General features: G+C 47.1%; 1 protein-coding gene across 4 annotated transcripts in view; it reads right to left on the bottom strand.

Annotated features, from left to right (window-relative positions):
* The window catches only part of NTM (neurotrimin), a 961,781-nt gene that overhangs the window by 207,405 nt on the left and 733,976 nt on the right, over positions 1–20,400 (bottom strand). The window lies entirely within an intron of this gene.

The raw sequence follows: 20,400 nt of genomic DNA, 5'->3' as shown, positions 1-20,400 counted from the left end.
GCCCCGGCAGAGTATAAATTGGGTGATCAGGCTGGAGCTGTCACCAATGGGGCTGAAGTCCTGCGCCCGTGTGTGCTCAGATGCCTTCTCCAACTCTGCGTCCTGCCAGCATTTTGTCTCTCTCCTGTCTTCCCAAGAGCTGACAAGCCAATGAAACCAAAGAAGTGCACAGGAGTCACTTCAAACAGCAACAGTGCTCTGCAGAGTGACTGCTAAAGTGAAGCTGGGATCTGTGTTTACTGCCTGTCAAGTACTTCTAGGTCAAACTGGCCTCCCTGACAACCCAAGAGATGGTTTTCTTAACTACTGGGTGCTGAGTGCACTAGCTGGGCTTAGAGAAGGCCACGCCCCATCTCCTGCCCTGCATCCCACCCAGGATGGGGATGGAGGTGCTGCGGTCTGAGCTCGCTGGATCTGGGCAAGGATGTGCGTTTGAGGCATAGAACCCAGGGCGTGTCCCAGCCATTCAGACCTAATTGTTGTTTTGATCACTACGGTTCACAGACCTGAATGTGACATGGAGGGAAAATCTGTACCGGGTGCACATAGGCTGGCTTTGAGATGAAGGGAATTCAGGTCATGATGTTGAGTTAAGATAGCTTCCCTTTTTGTGATCTGTGGATGAAAATACTATTTCAATGCAAATCACAGAGGCATTTATTACAAGTGTGGCTATGATTCCGAAGCTATTTAAAAAGCAAGTCACACAAATCATCTCACAATTTGTATGGAAATATAAGAAACCTCGAATAGCCAAAGCAATCTTGAGGAAGAAGAATGGAACTGGAGGAATCAACCTGCCTGACTTCAGACTCTACTACAAAGCCACAGTCATCAAGACAGTATGGTACTGGCACAAAGATAGAAATATAGATCAATGGAACAAAATAGAAAGCCCAGAGATAAACCCACGCACATATGGACACCTTATCTTCGACAAAGGAGGCAAGAATATACAATGGAGAAAAGACAACCTCTTTAACAAGTGGTGCTGGGAAAACTGGTCAACCACTTGTAAAAGAATGAAACTAGAACACTTCCTAACACCGTACACAAAAATAAACTCAAAATGGATTAAAGATCTAAACGTAAGACCAGAAACAATAAAACTCCTAGAGGAAAACATAGGCAAAACACTCTCCGACATAAATCACAGCAGGATCCTCCATGACCCACCTCCCAGAATATTGGAAATAAAAGCAAAAATAAACAAATGGGACCTAATTAAAATTAAAAGCTTTTGCACAACAAAGGAAACTATAAACAAGGTGAAAAGACAGCCTTCAGAATGGGAGAAAATAATAGCAAATGAAGCAACAGACAAACAATTAATCTCAAAAATATACAAGCAACTTCTGCAGCTGAATTCCCGAAAAATAAATGACCCAATCAAAAAATGGGCCAAAGAACTAAATAGACATTTCTCCAAAGAAGACATACAGATGGCTAACAAACACATGAAAAGATGCTCAACATCACTCATTATTAGAGAAATGCAAATCAAAACCACAATGAGGTATCATTTCACACCAGTCAGAATGGCTGCTATCCAAAAGTCTACAAGCAATAAATGCTGGAGAGGGTGTGGAGAAAAGGGAACCCTCTTACACTGTTGGTGGGAATGCAAACTAGTACAGCCACTATGGAGAACAGTGTGGAGATTCCTTAAAAAACTGGGAATAGAACTGCCATATGACCCAGCAATCCCACTGCTGGGCATATACACCGAGGAAACCAGAATTGAAAGAGACGCGTGTACCCCAATGTTCATCGCAGCACTGTTTACAATAGCCAGGACATGGAAGCAACCTAGATGTCCATCAGCAGATGAATGGATAAGGAAGCTGTGGTACATATACACAATGGAATATTACTCAGCCATTAAAAAAAATACATTTGAACCGGTTCTACTGAGATGGATGAAACTGGAGCCCATTATACAGAGTGAAGTAAGCCAGAAAGAAAAACAACAATACAGTATACTAATGCATATATATGGAATCTGAAAGATGGTAACGATAACCCTATATGCGAGACAGAATGAGAGACACAGATGCATGGAACAATTTTATGGACTCTGAGGGAGAAGGTGAGGGTGGGTCGTTCTGGGAGAATGGCATTGAGACATGTGTATTGTCATATGTGAAACAGAGCACCATTCCATGTTCGATGCATGTGACAAGGGCTCGGGGCCGGGGCAGTGGGATGATCCAGAGGGATGGGAGGGGGAGGGAGGTGGGTGGGGGGTTCGGGAAGGGGAACACATGTAAACCCATGGCTGATTCTTGTCAATGTATGGCAAAAACTATTACAATATTGTAAAGTAATTAGCCCCCAAGTAAAATAAATAAATTTATAAAAAAAAAAAAAAAATAAAGATAGCTATATATAAATTATTAAAAAAAAAAAAAAAAAAGCAAGTCACAGGTTGAATATCTTTATCAACCGCCCAGGTGAAGCTCCTAAGTGATGTGGGCGGGGGTCGAGTGGGCACAGAACACGGCAAGGAGAGAATCGGGCTCGTGACCTTAACTTGATGGAAGCAACCGGGCAATTTGCACAATGTATACAAAAAATTCAATCCTGAATATTCATTGGAGGACTGATGCTGAAGCTGAAGCTCCAATACTTTGTCCACCTGATGCGAAGAGCCAATCATTGCAAAAGACTCTAATACCAGGAAAGATTGAGGGCAGCAGGAGGAGAAGGGGGCGATAGAGGATGAGATGGTTGGATGGCACCACCGAGGACATGAGTTTAAGAAAACTCCAGGAGATAGTGAAGGACAGGGAAGCCTGGCATGCTGCAGTCCGTGGAGTCACAAACAGTCAGACACGACTTAGTAGACTGAATAACAACAATACAAAAAAGCAACAGAATAGCATCAGTGGTCACTAGGCAAGGGTGACAGAGGAGCAGCTCTCAGGAGCTCTCCCAGGAAAACTTTCCTTCTGTCCAAAAACATAAAGGGTGGTCCAGCTGGCCCCTCAGGAATTCCAGCACCTCCCTGGGCTTTCCTGGAGGTAACAAGACCTCCTCTGGCTGTTTCACCCACCATGATCCTTGTAATCTTTAAAATAAGAACACAGAGTTGCTATTATTTCATTCAAAGCTGCCCCAGCCATTAGCCTCCTCCCCTGAACAGGAGTCCTGCAGTACGAATTTGCATGGAAGGGACACACTCCCCAGGCCAGGGTGTTTATTACGCCGACACAGGCGTTCAGGTCTAAGTCATGCCCCCTGAGGGTCTGGAGGTTAGGATGAGGGAGCAGGGGTCTGCTCTGTGGAAGGATGTGCCATGGACTGAGTTCCCTTTTGTCCATGTGCAACTTAGCCAGGACATGCTCTCCCAATGGGAGTCTGGTGCCTTGCTGTTGAGTCGGCCAGCCATGCCCCATACCAAGACTGAAACAACACTTTCTATCAATTTGGAGAAACTCAAGGGATTTTCTGAGAAGTTCCATTATTTACTAAGTGAATGGTTTCTGAAATGTCTTTTTTCTTTTCTTCTTTCGTGTTTTCACCCACTGACAGGTTAGCTCCACCCTTCTACCCAACTTGTCTTTCAAGATGTAGAACTAGGCTAAATGTTAAGAAACACTGGTCTCTTTCATGTACCATTCAACGGCTTCCAGGAGATAGGACAATGGGGCAAGACCACTTCAACTGTGGTCTGTTCCATCTATATAGAGCTGTCTCGGCGTGGGTCAGACACACCACCCATGATGCAGCAGGTGAAGTTGGCCTTACAGGGGGACAGAAGGGAAGGAGGAGGAGCAGCTCAACTCACCCTATTTCAGACAATCGGGAAAGGAACCATGAGGGGAGGGGTGACCTTCCAGTGCTTGTAGAGCAGCTACTCTACATCTGAGCACCGAAGAATTGATGCTTTCTAACTGTGGTGTTGGAGAAGACTCTTGAGAGTCCCTTGGACTACAAGGAGATCCAACCAGTCCATCGTAAAGGAGATCAGTCCTGAATATTCATTGGAAGGACTGATGCTGAAGCTGAAGCTCCAATACTTTGGCCACCTGATACAAAGAACTGACTCACTGGAAAAACCCCGATGCTGGGAAAGATTGAGGGTAGGAGGAGAAGGGGACTACAGGATGAAATGGTTGGATGGCATCACCGACTTGATGGAAATGATTTCGAGCAAGCTCCGGGAGTTGGTGATGGACAGGGAAGCCTGAGGTGCTGCAGTTCATGGGGTCTCAAAGAGTCAGGCACGACTGAGCAACTAAACTGACTGACTGAAAAAAGTCAATTCCCCCTTCCTTTGCCAAAATGCCTGCTTACTTATTTTTTGCTATACGATAGGTCCTTATTGCTTATCCATTTTAAATATAGCAATGTGTACATGATCTTCCCAAAGTCCCTAACTATCCCTTCCCCTCAGCAACCAAAATGCCTGTTTAGAATCAAACTGGTCACCTTCTGCCTCAAGCATGAATCGCTGATGACCTTGGCAGCCAGTGCAAATGTGCACTAAAGAATTTTTATTAATAATCATGATTACGGAGGCTCACTCCAATCCCAGTTGGTGTCAACTGGCTGGAAAAAAAACGTTTTCTATCTTAGTAAATAATTTCGATAAGGGAATTATTTGGGGAAATAAATTTGAGGCCTCGTGCTTATTTTTCTTCAGTTGACTTCGATGATTGAGGCACCTGCAACTCTTCAGAAGGTCAGTTCACCGAACTCTCATGGAAAGTCCTAAAACAACGACCATTTAACACAGACGAGACATCAGCACAAAAGGAGGCTTCTGGTTTGTTCAGCGCTGCAGGGCACCAGGGACCAGGGGACCAGAGACTAAAGTGACACGTCAGTGCTCACCTTTGCATTTAAATCTCTAGGCTATCTTTAAGCTTATCCAAAGTAGCTCAGGGTTGGCGGAGGAATGGAGAGAGAGGATGGGGTTAGCAGATGTAAGCTATTATATATAGAATGGATTAACAGCAAGTTCCTACTGTATAGCACAGGGAACTATATTCAATATCCTATGATAAACCAGAATGGAAAAAATATTCTAGAAAAGAACGTATACATATGTATAACTGAATCACTTTACTATACTGCAGAAACTTATACAACATTGTAAATCAACTATATTTCAATTAAAAAGCAGCTCAATGTAATACATTCCTTCTGTTCACTAATCTTGCTCATAAGAAGCTTAGGTTTGAAGTTTTTTAACTCCAGTTTTTCCCAACAAAAAGAGATAGAAAAGACAAAGAAAACCAAGGACCAAAAACTTTAAATAGATAGACAGATGGGTAGACAGGTAGGAAGAGAGATAATAGATATGCGTGTGTAAGTGTGTGTATGTGTACACACACACACACACACACACATATATATGTATATACATATATATGAACTTTTAGAGACTTCCTGCTGTATCTTCTCTTATTAACACCAAGTGAGGATTCAGGAGGAGGACATATAACTATAGTCTATATGAATACAGAAGTTCAAGAAACAACTCTGTCTGCTCATTTAAATCCTGAAAACACATCCAGAAATAGCAGTATGTTTTCACGTAAAAGTCAAGTTTTAAGAATTCCTATTTCCTTAAATTACTTCTTGCGACAACATTTCCACTAAGCACGAATATGATCAAAATCATTTGCATTGAAGTCATTCCTCAAACATGGAGAAGACGCCAAGCCCCTCGCCACCAGGCAACGTGAATCTACCCTGTGCTGGCCATCCACACAACTGAAGTTCAGCTAAGGCTGACAACCAGCCCCTCGGTGAGTTCACTGTCCTCGGTAGAGATATGGCTCATAGAAACTTTGAGGAAGATAGTATTTCTCAAGTCGGCTAGAGCTGGGAAGACCAAAACTATGGGGTGAGGAGTTCATGATTCATTTGCTCAGTCATTCATCTGCTGAGTCAGCAAGTGTCTGTGGGGTGCCAAGGCCAGCCAGCCATAGCTGGATACACTGGGGTGTCCACACAAAAGACAAAACCCCTTCTTTTCTATAGCATGCAAGAGAGACACTGAACAAGATTATTTGAGACTGGTGAGTGCTCTAGACTGCCAGGGTGATGAGCTAGGGAGAGATGAGAGCTGAGCAGAAGGCGGGGCTGTGTCTTGACTGAAGTCCACTTTCAGGGGGAACTTTTGTCCTGAAACCTACATTGTGAGCAGCAGCTAACAGAGTGCAGGTGTGGGGAGAGCCAGAGGGAAGAATCCTGCCAAGGTCCTGAGAAAGTGGGGATCTTGGGCAGTCCTGGAGCAGAGGGGAGATACCAGTGCAGCTGCTCCCAAGGCCCCTGGGGGATGCTGTGAACCTGGGTCAAAGGGAAGGTAGGGGCCCAGAGCTTGTAGGTCTGGACACCTGGAGAGGAGCCTGGGCTTTGAATGTGCAGAGTTTGGTCTGAAGGGTTCTAGGCGGAGAAGTTATATGATGCGATTTATGTTATAAAAGATGCCTTTGACTTCTGTGTGGAGAACCAAGTGTAAAGGAGGCAGAAAGGCCAGTGCGGAAGCTTGTGTGGTTCCCGCCATGTTTCATGACAGTGGCTTTAACTAGAGGCTGTGGAAATAAAGATCAAAGGGACACCCTGTGCAAGAAAAGTCAACAAAAGTTGTGGAGGGAATGAAAACAGGGGAGGTGGCAGGGCTGAAAGGAACAATGCAAAAGAAGTCAAGCTTGACTTCTACTTGTGTTCTGAGCAATAGGCTGGAAGGCAGCATTCTTTTTTTTTTTTTTTTTTTTTTTATAAATTTATTTATTTTAGTTGGGGGCCAATCACTTCACAACATTGCAATAGTTTTTGCCATACATTGACATGAATCAGCCATGGGTTTACATGTGTTCCCCCTCCTGGACCCCCCACCCACCTCCCTCCCCATCCCATCCTTCTGGATCATCCCATTGCCCCGGCCCTGAGCCCTTGTCTCATGCATCGAACATGGAATGGTGTTCTGTTTCACATATGATAATATACATGTTTCAATGCTATTCTCCCAGAACGTCCCACCCTCACCTTCTCCCTCAGAGTCCATAAAATTGTTCCATGCATCTGTGTCTCTTATTCTGTCTCGCATATAGGGTTATCGTTACCATCTTTCAAATTCCATATATATGCATTAGTATACTGTATTGTTGTTTTTCTTTCTGGCTTACTTCACTCTGTATAATGGGCTCCAGTTTCATCCATCTCAGTAGAACCGATTCAAATGTATTTTTTACTGAAACAGAATGGGCTTGACTAACAGGGTTTGAGGGGAAAAAACAATAGCTCTGCTTTTTTTCACATTAAAAAAATCGTTGGAGTATACTTGATTTACAATGCTGTGTTATTTTCAGGTGTACAGTAAAGTGAAACAGTTATACACACAAACAGCCACTCTTTTAGATTCTTTTCCCATATAAGTCATTACAGAGTACTGAGTGGAGCTCCCTGTGCTATATAGTAGGTCCTTATTAGTTATCTATTTTGTATATAGCAGTGTGTAGGTAGTCCTGTTTTAGACCCATACACAATGGCCAGTTGGAATCACCCCTTGGATGTCCAGTAAGCATTATGATAATCAGTTCAGGTGGGACTGTCCATCATATCATTCCTGCAAGTCTGGAGCTTCATGGAGATGTAGATTGTGAGAAGAGATCTGGAGTGTATGAAAGACACAGGATTAGAATCCTAAGCAAAGGCAACATCCAAGATAGTGTGGAGCCAACCAGTGTCCAGTGAAAGTGGACAAAGAAAACAAGGGGGCAGTGTGATATGCCTGGAAACTAAGGAAATTAGGAACACTGAAAATGTACCATGGGATTGTTGTATAGTAAGCTGTCTTTAGTTCATGCTGAAAAAACATAGATCTTTATTCGATCTACCATTCTGTATCACACACGACAGAAGACAGGCAAGTCTCCAGGTGTTACACGTCCCTGGGAAAAATCAGTGTTGGGTCATGTGAAGTTGACACCACTGGAAATCACAAGGAGGACAGCAGGTGGGGATGGTGGAGGGGGCGTGTCTACACTCACAAGACCTGTGCATTCTTCCTTTGCCAGGAGGCAGCCTGCATGAGAATGGGTCTCTGTTTTAGCCACAGGGACCAGCACAGTGCCTGGCAAACAAATATCAGCTGAATGAATAAGTGATACATTTGGGAGTTGCACCTGATTTTTTTCTTTTTTTTTTTTCATAAAAGATTTCCATTACTCAGAAAGTCAGCACAATGACTGCCCTAAAATAACCCAGGCCCGTGTGCCCTAACCTTGTTGTAAATGTCTGGATGAACCTTCATGATCGCCACCTGAGAGTTCAGCATCACGCTCAACCACCCCACATTTTCCGGCTCCTCACAGCAAAGAGTGAGTAGCAGCCAGAATGAGAGAGGCGCCAGGGATGCGCGTGGGAAAGGATGCTGCGGATGCCTGAGATTCATCATCAGGATCCATTTGGCTCTGGACACTCAACGTCTTAAACAAAGTCAGACAGAAATGAGTCTGCTTCAGTTCTGCAGACAGCATGGGCACAGACAGATGGGACCCCAGAGCAGGTGTTGTTGTTGTTAAGTCACTAAGTTGTGTCCAACTCTTTGTGACCCCCATGGACTGCAACACGCCAGGTTTCCCTGCCCTTCACTATCTCCCGGAGTTTGCTCAAATTCGTGTCCGTTGAGTCGGTGATGCCATAACCATCTTATCCTCTGTCGCCCCCTTCTCCTCCTGCCTTCAATCGTTCCCAGCATCAGTGTCTTTTCCAGTGAGTTGGCTCTTTGCATCAGGTGGCCAAAGTATTGGAGTTTGGAAGCATCAGTCCTTCCAATGAATATTCAGGGTTGATTTCCTTAATATTCAGAGCGGGTGGGATCACACAAATGCCAAGTGACCAGAGCCAGGCCAGCCAGGACGCCTGCTGCTGTGGGCTTCTGTTTACTAATCTCTTGCTCTTGGCAGTGCCTGTGGCGTGGTCACGTGGCTTCCCCACATGGAGCAGCTTCGCTGCTGCCAGCGGAGAGTTTGACCCTTTTTATCCAGATGGTTCAAATCTCCCGAGCACCAGGGACTCTGCCACTTGCCCAGATAGCACCCGGCTGCCTTGTGACTTCTGAACGGTCCCCTCAGAAGCGATTCCCTGATCATGATCCCCTTCACAAAACTCAGCTGAAACATCCTACAGAAGGCAGAGGCCAAAGGGGAGGAGAGAAGAGAGGGGGTAACTGCTGGGTAACTCCCCCTTTCACTTCTGGAATAGGAGCATGTTTATTTATAACCCAACATTCAAACTCATTATTAGCTGAAGGCTTTCAAGTAAAATATAGGTCAAGCCACGTTAGGTGGGGTAACAGCAATTGTCTCAGCCTCAGGGAACAGGCACGTCACTGAAACTCACTATTTCACTGACTTACTCCCCAGCAGATACCAAGCAAGCACACCCAGACCCCTGAAAACAGATGCACTTTCCCATGCCTTTGTCCAAAGAGTACAACAAAGACTGTGTAGTTGGTGTAGCCGGTCACACGGTCCCCTGTTCCTACCCGCATGGACACCTAGAACAGACGCTCCTCCTGGGTCTCAAGGAAATCTTTAGATTCAGGAGCAAAAGATGGAAGGGTGGAGGCGGGCCCGCAGCCAGTGTCACCCCACATGAAGCCATCAGCTTAGCACTTGGAAGCCAGCCCATCAAGACTTTGATGGCAAAAACCTGCAGTGTCAGGCAGCCAAGCAGAGAAAACCACCCAAAACCCTGGCCTGGGGGCCTGGAGGAGTCAACTCGTGATCATTAAGGGTAATTAGCCATGTGGCCAGGCTGTACAGGACCCTTGCTCTATGCTGACCCTGGGACCTTGGGATGAGAGCTTCTCTGCGGTGGGCCTTGGCTCGCTCTTCCTTCCTTCCTTCTTTCCTCCTTCCCTCCCTCCCTCTCTCTGTTTCCATCTCTCCTTCCCTTTCTCTCTCCATCTCTCTCTCTTCTCACTCCTCTTTCTCTTCTTTCTTCATCACATCCTCACCTGTCCCGGCTCTTTCCCTCTTCGTGCCACCCCTGCCTGGTACCCTGCTCCTTGCCCCTCTCCTTTGATTTCTCAAGTTCCTCTCCTAAGAGAGGATTTTTAATACTCCTCTCTCCCTTACTAATACAAATGGGTTCCTGGTCTAACAGTGCATATTAAATTAATAAGAGATGCATTTATTTATTCGGAACTTACAGTGTCCCATTCCCTGGGGACTTTCCATGTTCCAAGTTGCCATTCATCCTCACTAAACGGGGTGCAGCTTCAAGAAATCACGTTACATCTTCAGCTCTGCTCAGACCTCTCATCCCAAATCACAGTCCTTCCACTGCTAGAGCCTTGGGTGAATTTTCAAGATTTTTTTTTAATATAGATTTGATGACTTTATGAAGTGTTAATTATAGGGAAAACAGTTGAACAGCAAGGAAGGAAAGAAAGAAGGAGGGAGAGAGAGGAGGCTGAAAGAGTGAAAAAGTGGGAAGGAGGCCAAGGGGGAGGGAGATTACCCCATATTCTCCTCACTGAGAAATGTTCACTATAAACATCTTGGTGCACATCCTCACACACAGGCATCAACAACATAGACTTGTGTGTGTCATTATATACACAACATGCAATGGGATTGTACTATGAATAAGATATTTTAAGTCCCAGGACAAATCTCCATGGCCAGATTGGAATCAGGTCTTCAGGGTCCATGTGGCTTCAAGGAAAACGTGCAAAAGGCATGCGATTCCTTCCTTGGGAAGTCCATCCGAAGAGACCCTGCTTGGCTTGGGAAGGGAGGGGAATGGCACTTATTGAACCCCTGCTGCGTCCCAGGCTCTGTGCTGGGCTGCTGCATACATGGCACCTTGTTTAACCCTCACACCAACCCAGAAAGAACTTTATAGGTGAGCGCACAAAATTTCAGGAAAATTAAGTGTCCTGCCCAAACTCACAGCCAGCCTCTGGTACAGTCAAGACCCAGAAGGAGAGCTACAAGCCCTGACCTTCCTTCAGGTTTAAAGGTTAAAGAACACACAGGCTGAAGCCACCGGAGTCTTACATGGAGCCAGTGGGGGCCTTCCTTAGTTCTGGCCAGAAGTGAATGAGGAAGAACGTAACAGCACACACAGACCCTCCTGTAGTGGTTCTGCTTTAAAGTAATCCAAGCAGACCAACTGTAGGGGCAGGAAGAGTAGTTTCACTATTGTCACAGCCCCCGTGCTGGAAGCTGCATTGCAGGGTCCAGACTCCGCAGCCACAACACACCCCAGCTGAGAAACGCCAGCCCAGGAGCAAAGAGGACCGGCTACCTAACTGACAATTACTCTCCTTCTGTGTGTTCTCCTTGAAGCCACGTGAACCGTCATGGACAGTAGCCATGTGGACAGTTGAAGGGGCTGATTCCAATCTGGCCCCAGAGATGTGCCAATCGGCATCAGTCTGTCAAATCTGTCTAGCAGAAGCTGGACAGAGCAGGGTGGCTGAGCAGGAGGCACTCTGTGTTTGCACGCATCTGGAGGTCACCTCCAAGAACTTCCGAACGAGTGTCCGCAGTTGGCACAGGCCACGCAGGCCGGCCCTGGCATGGTTTGTTTTCTGCACTGTAGACACCCAAGCTCCCTGGGGGCCCTGGAGGGCATGGCCTTTGTCCTCCCATTTGGCTCTGTTGTGCTGAGTAAGGAAGGAAAGTTGCAGTCAGTTGAAGGCCTCAACACAGGGCGTGTGAAGCATGGGTGCACCTGCAAGATGGTGGAGGGACGTCTTGTCGGGGATTCAAGGAAGGCAGGCTCCACGTGGCCATGGGGTGGAGGCTGGGGGAGGTTTGTCTCCAAGATGGCACAATGTCGCCAGGACAGCCCACAAGGGCTTCCCAGGCACTGAGAGAAATGCCCAAGTCTTGCACCCCTCAGTAAACGCCCTCCCAAAACTGGTGTTGATGGTGTAATCTTTGCTACAAGGTGGGGCAAGAGAAATTCCACTGGGAAGATGGACGAGAAACATCCTTTCAATGTGCAGGTTGCTAAGTTCTCTCACACTGTGTAACCTCTCCTGTGTGCCAGCCCTGGATTCCTTGCGGTCAGAGAGAGATACCCAGCTACTCCTCGCCTGCACAGGGCATGCATCCCCAGCCCTTCTCCCCATCCTCACAAGTGAGACCCTCCCGGGCTATCGCTCAGGGCACAGCTCTGCAGCACAGCACCTTACAGGCAAGATGAATACATCCTGTCGGACACGAAGCAGGCTCCCGCTCCTGGAGTCCGCTGGTTCTCTTCTCGGGGACACTTATTTCCAGTATAAAAACACAATCAAGGTGTCAGGTGTCTTATCCCACATGACTGGGGTTAGAACAAAAACATACACACCCCTATCCTTTCACTTTCTCCTATGAGACACAGACACGTGGAAAGAAAACCCATGTGTATTCCTCAAAAATCTCAGAGGCCAGGCATTCATAGGGGACTCCAGGGGCTAAAAGACTGGTTCCAAAATGATGCCCTCTAAACAGGGTCCTCAGGGAGGAGAAAGAGCGGTCGAGGGAAGAGGCAGAAAAGCTGTACGAGGTAAAATCAAGATTGTGAGCCAAGACTTCTGTGTGAGACTGGTGGTGAGATGAGGAGCTACAGGGAATTTTTCCTGGGTGGTTACGGACCTGGAAGGCAGGCTGGGCTCAGGGGCAGGCAGGGATCAGGTTACAGAACCTTCTGTGCTATAGCCAGGGGCTTGGACAAGAAACACACATGGGGTATAATAAGAATGTGCATTTTATGTAAATTTACCTGTGATCTGTATGGGCTTCTCTATGTACCTTGGTGCCTCAGCTGGTAAAGAATCTGCCTGCAATGCAGGAGACCTGGGTTCAATCCCTGGGTCAGGAAGATTCTCTGGAGAAGGGAATGGCTTACCCACTCCAGTGTTCTTGCTTGGAGAATCGCATGGACAGAGGAGACTGGTGAACTACATGGGGTCACAAAGAGTTGAACACAACTGAGTGAGTAATACTTTTATGGTCTGTAGAGAGGATTTAAGGAAAGGATTTAAGGATAGAAGGTTGAGGATGGCCAAGACAGGGAAGGAGATAGCAGGTGAGACGGTAAATGATCACAAGTGAAGGGCCAGTGAGGAATCAACGACATCACTGAGAAATGAGACGATGTGACAGAGAGAGAGAGAGAGAGAGAGACGGAGGGAGGGAGGATGGAATGAAAGAACCAGAACATCAAATTGGAAAACCCCGGTGAAAAAGAAGGTAGGTCCTGTGTTCCTAGGTTTCTAGTCTGCATTGTAGGCATATATCACATTCATAGACACACACACACACACACACACACACACACACACCCCTGAGTTCATCAGTCTATCCAATCTTCTTTATTTAGCTTGGTGACAATAAAGAAGGAACAGTCATGCAACGAGTATCCACTGACCACCAGCTCTGTGGCTTGTCAGGGTACGGCTGGCCCGTACCCAGGGGAGAGATGGTGTGTGGATGTGGTTACATCAGAGAGCCTGGAGGTCCCTGGAACCTGGGACCAGGCCAGGAGCTCATGGAGGATGAGGCAGCGTGACATCAAAGCTGGGGACCAGCGAGGAAGAGCTGGCAGCTGCTCAGCCTCCCTCCTCACCCACAGGTTTCCTTTGTCTAAGTGAGCAGCCTCCCTGTGGCAGATTGCAACTTGCAGGATCAATATTAAAATAAAAAGTGGGGAGGGCAAGAGAGGAAGAAAACAGCAACTCAAGTCCACAGAGGTAGGGAAGATTGATCAATGGCCTCAGGAACAATCCATACTAATTATGGTGATAAAAAGCTGTCAGTCAATACTTGGGATATTAAATTTAGTAGACTGGAGACAACAGGTCTGCTTTCATGTTCCCCCACCATTTTATTTATTGAAACACTCAGATACAAATGAGCACTCAGCGCTACGACTCCATTATTATTTCACTGGCTTTGAACCGCAAACGCTTTGATAACTGGATTGAAAGGCTGTCAAATTTCCCCTATTAGTTTCTATGCAGAATCTTTCTTCAGCATCTGATGAGATTTCATTTTGTAAATTCTGACAGCGATACCATTCTTTAAACTACAGCTGATAGCCCACCTCATGTGTATAAACACGGCTAACACAGCTCAGCATCTGTGTCTGTGAGGGGCGGGGCTGGTGGTGAGCCTCCAGAGTCAAAAAAGGCAGGGGTGCTCCCCCAGCAAGAAGAGAACATAGCCTTCCCCAGGTGGCAGAGTTGGTGACAGTTTGCTGGGCACAGCGGTACTTTCTACGAAGGCGGACACTCAGAGAAGTGTGTGCCCATATGCCAGGGCCGGAGGACATGAGGCCACGGGGTGAGGAGTCAACTCTCTGAAAACAGGACCCAGGGAGCATGCTATGCATGGTGCCCATCTGTGTTCTGGGAAGGGGCTTCAGAGGGTCCCCTACATACAAACCTTCAAGCTGGGAACTTTCAAAGATGCGAACATGCATGTGTACCATCAATGTCAGGCGTAAGTGAAACTGCATCTTGCCCTCTGTCTCCTGTTGCTGGTGATCCTTCAGCCCTACCATCTCCCCCCTCCTCTCCCTCCTCCACCGGTAACTCTTCTTGTCTGTTCACTCGATGTCAGCCTCTGTGGTTCTGTTGTTGTACTGAACTAGTGTGCTTTCCAGGGTACTGCACTACAGAGTTAAAAATGTTTTCTTTACTCTCTGCATTTGTTTGTTTGCTCATGTATTTGTCTGAAAAGTATTATAAACCTATTACAGTATAGTACTATGTAGCCAATTGTGTTAGTTGGGTGGGCTTCCAAAATGGCTCAGCAGTAAAGAATCTGCCTACAATGCATGAGCTGCAGGAGACGTGGGTTCGATCCCTGGGTCAGGAAGATCCCCTGGAGGAGGGCATAGCAACCCACTCCAGTATTCTTGCCTGGAGAATTCCATGGACAGAGGAGCCTGGCGGGCTACAGTCCACGGGGTTGCAAAGAGTTGGACATGACTGAAGCGACTTAGCATGCACGCATCTAATAGGTGGGTACCTAGGCTAACTTTGTTGGTCTTACAAACATGCTCTCAGAGTGGAGGGGACTCATTGTAAGTTGTTTTGGTCCGTGGATTGCTGCAAGGGCCCACAGGGAGGAAGCTGATGTGTGCAGTAATCAACAAGGAGACGTTCAATGGAAAACCCCCTTCAGTGCATGAAAAATATGTAAGCCCAGGCCTGGAGAGCAAGACACGTTTGCCAAGGTGTCCCAAGTATTTTCTCTTTCAAAAACTGAAAGTGCAGTCTCCACAAGAGTGCCTGAACTATTCACCATTTCAGGAGCAGCTCCATTGGAGGTGAGTACACGCTGGATCAAGTGCAATGTGTGTGAAGGACAAGGTCAGTTGTTGGCATCTGTGACCCCACTGCCCGGTTTGGGAACACAGCCCCGTGTGCCAAAGACCAGTGCTTGTCACCAACACTCTGTACACGAGAAAGCATCTGTCTCCCCAAGGACACACCACAGGTGTGCTCAGCTAGTGTTGCACTGAATGGAACAGGCTCCCCAGGGACGGGTCCAGTAACAGCAGGCACAGAGCCACTGGGAAGAGTGTAAGAACAAGGTCTGATACTAACAATCACCCAAGACAAGTTCCTTCGACTCTTTGGCTCTCAGTCCTTAAAGTTAACGTTTAGGAACTGAACTAGATCACTGTTCTTCAGTCTCCATGTTGTGAATCAGTAGCAGGCCATGAATCAACTGGACGACTTTTAATCAGTGATTTTGTAAATGAATTAAATAGGATAGAACAGAAATTATCAGACCATCCTGAGTACCGTAAGAGTAAGTTATATGGTATAAAACTTTTAAAGATATTTTCAAGTTACAGGATTAAAAGAGCATTAAGATTTCTTCCAAGTGAAATAAAATGTCCTTCTGAATCTAGGCCAGCTGCCACTGAGCAGCCTGCAGCCAGCGTCCAGCTCAGGAGAGAGTGCCCAGCACCACTCCCTGTCAGCAGAGTTCCTGCCCCTTTGTCTTTCACTGACAATGTGATCTCACGACACTGCTACGATTTCAGTTTCGACAGCCTTGAGTTAATTAAGACATGATCTCTGAAAGGCAGGTTGTTCCGTGAAGATAAGCAGCAGCTTCTGCAGGTGGTAAACAGCTGGGGTACCTGACCAGCTTCAGGGGATTTGCTGCTTCTATAAAGAAGACAAAACTATAATTCCTGACTGAACATCATCAAGTTCACCTAAATACGGAGCAGATCCCTCGGACGCTGCTATGGCCGTGATCACAACAGTCAGGTTGTAGGACAGCAGGGCAGCCCTGTACACACTGCATGGTTGCTCACTGCACAAGGGAGCTAGACCAAGGGTCTCCAGGGGGCTAGAAATCAGCAACACCCCAGGGTCCGGGCCGCACCTCCTGATCTAATTTGCACAAAGATGCCCTGGGTTTACCTTGTACTTGGGGGGCCATATTTACCCATGAGGGCAGGTTTTTCTACTCTTAGAAGGGGCCCTCTGGTCTGGCAGCCAGCCTTGGCTGAAACAAAAATGGAAGATTGAAAATCCAAAGGAAAGCAATGGCATTAGGGTCAGAAAGAGCGGTCTCCCAGTAGCTGGGGCATGTGGTCTGGAGGCTCTGTCCCCATCATTCCAGCATCTGGTGACAAATGCAGCCCACACGGAAATGCTCTAACCATCTGGTTCAGAATGCACAGAGGTGGCCCTCTTTAAGGATAAGCACAGACACTGGAAGTTTCTGAACTGATGACTTAATAGAGATGGCGGCAATGACCAAGAATCTTTGCACAAAGGAGCCTCTGTAGGACTCTCCACAGTTTTTTGCATGTAAGACATTATTAGATTTATTATAAATGTCATAGTTTGGGGTGGAAGGGGCTAACTGGACAAAGGAGAATGTGTTCTTTCGTGCACAATGTCACACTGTTTTGGCTTTGATTTGCAAGGAGTGCGCGTGATCACTTTCACTTTTGGTAAACCATCCCTCTAACCACTGATGCTTTCACAGGGACTAAACTGAAATCAGTCAACACCTCATAATTAAAGAACATCCCAGATGTTTTAACTTTCTGAATCATAGTGCATTTCCTTCTGGTAGGCTCAATAGATGTTAATGATAACAAATATTATAATGAAACATTTGCCACAATTTGCATCCATTGGGAAAAAGCAGAATTGTCTGTGCAGCTGGGTATGACCTGACCCAAGTGGCTCAGTGATAAAGAATCCGTCTGCAATGCAAGAGATGAGGGTTTGATCCCTGGGTTGAGAAGATCCCCTGGAGAAGGACATGGCCACCCACTCCAGTATTCTTGCCTGGGCAATCCCATGGACAGAGGAGCCTGGCAGGCTACAGTCCATGAGGTTGCAAAGAGTCAGACACAACTGACTGACTAAGCCATCCAAAGACATCATGAACCAGTTCTTCTCCATGCAATGACCAGTCTGCTGTCTGCCCAAGAAGAGGCACTCCATAAACATCAGCTCCCTCTCCTTCCTGCCCTTTTATGGAGGACGGTCCTCTGCATAGTCACCCAAGGGCAATACAACTCTATCATCTAAAGAAAACACCCGTGTTACCCACGGCCTCACTCTTCTCCCTGGTGTTTAGGAAGCTGTACTCCCTTCTCAGAGAGTCTTTCCAATGGGCCCGATACAGGCAGCTGTGTAAGTACAACTTGCTCATCAGTGTGTCTCCACCGTAGGACAGACAACAGGAATTACAACTAAAGCTGAAACCAGCTCAGACTTACTGTTTAGTCCTAGAAAAGACAAAGTCACCTCCCCAAGGGCCTAAGTCAGAATGGGCATGTGGCACCACTGATGACTCAAAAAGCTGAAGCCGTTCCTGCCAAGGGACACTGGGTCAATTGTGCACAGAACAGGCATTTCAGAGAGCCTGGCCAACAGGGACTTGGTGGCCACGGGCAGCTGACTCTGGACCTTCTGACTTCAGGGCAGCTCAGCTCACTCTGAAAGGATCACGATTCCAAACTGTGTGTCCCAGTAGGTGGGGTCCTACATGCCCACTGTTCCTAGTGGCAATGACAGGGCCCACATAGGTGCAACACTTGCACGCTCCCTCTGGAGTCTAGGCCCTTCTGCATTCACCAAAGAAAGAGGTTCACATGCCTCAAGCAGCCCCTCTGCAACTCAGTGTTGAGGGATGCTATTTATGGGTCTGGGGGCTTACAAGTCTACCTAGAGATAAAAGCCAACATAGGTGCTGGAACTGCACACGATCTGAAATAGATTTACTTGGCAGGGGCCTGGGGAGAGCAACCCCTGATCACAGTCATATTAAGTGAAGTGACCATTCATCCAGTGCCTGCCCTGTGCCAGACCCTTGGTCACATGCCCAGAGCCGCAGGTCTTGTAAGAGGCAGAGCCGGATCTATAGGACTCTGGAGTCTGTTTCCTTCCTCTATGCTACCTGCTCCCTGATTCCCATTATTGTTGTTGTTCAGTCTCTCAGTCATGCCCACTCTTTGCAACCCCATGGACTGCAGTACGCCAGGTTTCTTTGTCCTTCACTATCTCCCAGAGTTTGCTCAAATCGTGTTCATAGAGTCGGTGATGCTATCTAGCCATCTCACCCTCTGCTGCCCCCTTCTCCTTTTGCCTTCAATCATTCCCAGCATTAGGGTCTTTTCCAATGAGTTGGCTCTTCACATCAGGTGACCAAAGTATTGGAGCTTCAGCTTCAGCATCTGTCCTTCCAATAAATATTCAGGGTTGACCTGATTCTGATGGCTAGTAATAACATGGAAACCCAGCTATTAAAGCACTAAACCAGTGATTAACATTGGATAACCCAGCACAGGCCAGTCCAGCTGGAAGCACCAAGAGAGCATTCTCAGAAACCTGAAATCTGAGCACCCCCAGAGCCCCCGATTCCCCTCCTGTCACCCTCTCCATGTAGACCCACCACGTGGAACTCCCTGACACCCTCTCATTCTCATGGTAAGCCAGGCTTTCCAAAAACTGCCTGATGACTTATGGCTTGGGAAACATCCACTGCCCTCCTGGCAGCCCCAGAACAAGGCCGGCAGAGAGATGCAGAGTGAAGAGATGGTGGGGACAGAAATCAGTGCTTCTGCTGGCAGAGCAGGGCCTGATTGTTCTTTGATCGGTCAGTAATTAATTGCTCCAGAGTGCTGGATTGGAGGCTGCAGAACAGTGCCTCATGAATAGACCCTGGAGGGCGGGGGGAGTTACATTGCTTGTAAGGTCATTAAGAGAATATTATAAGTAATACTCCATGACTCCCTCATTAAATACTAAGTGAGTCATTCAATCTTGGGGTTCTATTTCTATTCCCCTTTCTAAATGCAACTTTAATGATTTAAAATCCCTTCAACCCAATTACAGCCCTGTATTCTGATTAGGAACTCGGGCCATTGTGAGTGGGAACCATTATCCAGCAGCCCATAGCAAAATTAGCACCCCGAGAGGGTGCATGAGGAAATAAATCTTTCCCTGACATTTCAAGACTGATCCCTGGCCAATTACAACACACACTGTTCCTCTGGTAATGTGCAACTGAGTTGCTCCTTGCTATCAAAGGCCACTGGTCAGAAAGAAAAAAAAATATCATTGGTGGTGGGGGAGGGAATTAACCTTAAAGGTATGGGTGCCAAGAACCCATGAAGGAGGAGGAGGAACGTGTGAGATGGGACCTGTCACTCAGGCTTGGCTGCACTCAGTTCATCAGCTGCTAAGTCGCTTCAGTCGTGTCCGACTCTGTGCGACCCCATAGACGGCAGCCCACCAGGCTCCGCTGTCCCTGGGATTCTCCAGGCAAGAATACTGGAGTGGGCTGCCATTTCCTTCTCCAGAGCATGAACAGGAAAAGTGAAAGTGAAGTCGCTCAGTCATGTCTGACTCTTAGCGACCCCATGGACTGCAGCCTACCAGGCTCCTCCGTCCATGGGACTTTCCAGGCAAGAGTACTGGAGTGGGGTGCCATTGCCTTCTCCATTCATCAGGCACTGTGGCAAATTCAAGAGGCTGCGAGTGCAGTGGGGTGGGTTAGGAGATGACTTCCACTTTCTGCACTGCACGGTGAGACGATCTCCTAATTAGGGAGGAGAAAGGGCTGTGACTAGTAAACTCAGAGATGCCATTGGCAAACGCAGAGGAAGAGTCTTTCAGGTTAGGTACAGTCAGGTGGCGCTGATGGTAAAGAACCTGCCTAGCAATGCAGCAGACATAAGAGATGCAGGTTCGATCCCTGGATTGGGAAGATCTCCTGGAGGAGAGCATGGCAACCCACCCCAGTATTCTTCCTTGGAGAATCCCCATGGAGAGAGGAGCCTAGTGGGCTACAGTCCATGAGGTCCCAAAGGGTGAGACATGAATGAATCAACTTAGCATGCACGCACAGTGTGTTGACTGGAAAAAAAATGCACAACCTAAAAGTT

Source organism: Giraffa tippelskirchi, chromosome 10 (assembly GCF_054371585.1).
Source record: "Giraffa tippelskirchi isolate mGirTip1 chromosome 10, T2T-mGirTip1v1.2.pri, whole genome shotgun sequence".
Classification (NCBI taxonomy): domain Eukaryota; kingdom Metazoa; phylum Chordata; class Mammalia; order Artiodactyla; family Giraffidae; genus Giraffa; species Giraffa tippelskirchi.
This window is presented reverse-complemented; position numbering and strand designations above follow the sequence as displayed.